A 3,203-nucleotide genomic window follows, 5' to 3' on the forward strand; every position below is an offset into this window, starting at 1 on the left:
GGAACAGCTCAATAAACTTTTAAAACTGTGTCAAATTGTAATATCGGTCACTGACGCGAAACGGGCGTTAATTGTGGAAAAGTACACACTACGAAAATTGTGAATTGTGGTTCCGATCTGTAAAGGGATTATTGTGCTGTCATGCACCGTGACTTACAACAAGTCTTGCTATAAATGAACACATATTCCGTTTATTTGAGATCAATTTTAGTCTGCGATAACGATGGGTTGGTTGATTTAAGTTTTACGACCTTGACTTGCTCTAAGTCGACATTCTCTTACGTCTAATGCATTTAAACAAAAAACCGTATATTTACGTTCAGGGCATATAATATAAGTCTACCTACAAAAGTAAAATCAACATCAACATTATTAAAATAAACAAGAATGGAAAAGAAACAATCATGATGCTTTGATATATTTTTTATTAACTATATTTAAGGGGTAATGTCTAAAAAAAACTAATTGTCGTACAAATAAAATATTTTATCTAGGTGCTTTCGTTGAAGTTCGCGTTACATATCAAAATGAATGTCATTGGTCGGAACTTTTGCAAACTTTCAATCCAGGTGTTCTCATCGAGGTCCGCGTTCATTTTTCAATTCAATACACAATCTTTCATCTAGGTGCTTTCGTTGAGGTTCGCGTTACATAGTAAAATGAATTTCATTGGTCGGAACATTTGAACACTTTCAATCCAGGTGTTCTCATCGAGGTCCGCGTTCGTGATTCAATTCAATACACAATATGGAGTCCGATATGGTAAAAAAAAAAAATTTAAACTCTACGATGTCCGAGTGAATAAATAGAATTTAGAAAATAAAACACTTTTACGATTCTTCAAACACAATACAAATACTATCCTTTTCGCTGATGAATAATTATTACTATGATTTGTATACTATTCAAGTTGGGAACAGTATACCTTACAATATATATGTTCCTGATTTGATTTATTCCTCGAGAAAATAAATTTGATTTATTCACTTAAATCAATAATGGATCAACTTGAACTTTGAAAAAGTTACAATTATATACCTTTTCACATCCTTTAATTTAAGGTAATTTAATCCAAAAAACTAAATAAAATTAATTGTATTATTTAATTTAGATTCTTTATTTCTTATAAAACCAAGTTAACGGTAAAAAGAAAGATATTTTTACATATAATATTAACATACAGATTTTGCGTATGACAATTTGCACAACTTGAAACGAGCAACTAATATGAGTGATTGGTGATCAGACTTGAGAACATACTTTTATTTATATATGATACAAATTAATTTACACAAAATTTTCAAAACACAATATTTTTTTAAATAAATAAAGTGCCCAACTTCGAAACATTTACTCTGCTTACATAGTTAGGTTTAAGAAAAGGTCTTCTACTTTCTGTTAGAGCTGTGCAGTTTAGAAGTTAGTGAAATATATCAACCAATCTCTTGAGAGTTACAAAGTACATAGTACCTTTCCTGTCTCATAATTCTACGCCATCTACCGGTTTCTATAGGTAACCGATGATTTTCAGTTCTGAACCTTCATAACGTTATCTTATCTTTATAACGTAATACGTCTAAATATTCTTCAAATTCAAAGTTTTCTTTAAACAGTTTTAAACATAATACTTTTGGAGAATATTCCATTTCTGATTTCCAAGTCTGCTGAAAATGATAAAACAATCTGTTTAATAGTTTGGATTAAAACTATAGTTACTCTGATTTAACCAAATATTTTAAAATCCATATTTTTTCAAGATATTTTTTATACAAATCAACCAATCGAAAGTATATATCTTTATTACCAAAGTCTATATAAACTGTAGGTATACAATTATATCAACAGCAATAATACATATAATACATACATAAACACAGACTATGTGACAGCAGAAGGTGTTGTAGAATAAACAAACATTATTTTAACATTTCGGATCTAAGCTCAAAAGATCTAAATGTAAATTTACCTAAATTACACAATTCTTTTACATTATTAGTACTCATCAGTTTAATAAATTTGTACATCGACGATTTTTTCCAAAAAAAATGGCTTAATATAAATTTTTCTAAAACCTTGAAAACGTGGACATTTGAGGATGAAATGAAACTCATCCTCTATATCATTTTTACAAAAAGTACATATTCTATTATTTCTTGCTGTACCATAAAATCTTCCACTTTCTATAGCTAAGTAAATCCACCATCTACGTTGAGTTTATAAATATATCTATATAGTATACTATCAGAACTGTTTACAATGTTAGACCAAAAAATATACCATACGGTGTTCCACATATACTGACATAGGATAAGCGCCTAGCTCTCCATAAACCATAAAGCTAGGGTTGATTTTTTTCAAGTTTAACTTTCTAATGCATCAATAAAACTAAATCTCCAAATTTCACAGCCAAATAGCAATATATAGTCTTACAATCTTATCAGAAAGATCGTACTGACATTTAATTACTGGTAGATTAACTAAAATATTTGCTTCGTTTTTTTATTAATCAATCGATAAATTGAAGATCTGAATGGAATAAAAACATAAATAAAGAAAATATTTGTTTAACGCCATTATCTTTGACTATCCTACAGGTATACTAGCCAGGAGACTGTACAATGACGGATCCAGGTTTTGTTCTGTAGATAAGAACTCCCGTTTGTTTGACGAAATTATTTTTCGATTGGGACATATGGTTTGAATCCCCAGTGACCAGTGGTTGTCGTTTTTGTATATATTTTTCTATAAGTGTTGTTCATCAATCAGGCCGATAGTTTTCTTGTTTGAATTGTTTGAATTCATATTTGTAATTTTGGGAAATGATATAAACGTTTATGCGGTTAGGTTTTTACTCGTTGTTGAAGGCTGTACGGTGATCTAATTCATTGGCAAGTACACCACATCTTCTTACATTTATTCGTTAAATCATGTAGATCTTCATCAAGCCTAAATAGATAAATGATTTTGAAAATGTACTTATTGTAACTATACAACTTTTAATTCCAAATAATTATGTTTATCTAACATAGAATTATTATCAGCGGAGACATATATACACCAATTCTAAATTGGTTTAAAAAACAGACACATTATTATTGTCACATTAATATGTAATAGTGTGTTTTTATGTAAAAAAAATCTGTGAATATCTACCACCACTGTTATGGCCTTAAGAGATCAGCTGTTCTCGCGAGCTTTGAATA

Source organism: Mytilus trossulus, chromosome 2 (assembly GCF_036588685.1).
Source record: "Mytilus trossulus isolate FHL-02 chromosome 2, PNRI_Mtr1.1.1.hap1, whole genome shotgun sequence".
Taxonomy (NCBI): Eukaryota; Metazoa; Mollusca; class Bivalvia; order Mytilida; family Mytilidae; genus Mytilus; species Mytilus trossulus.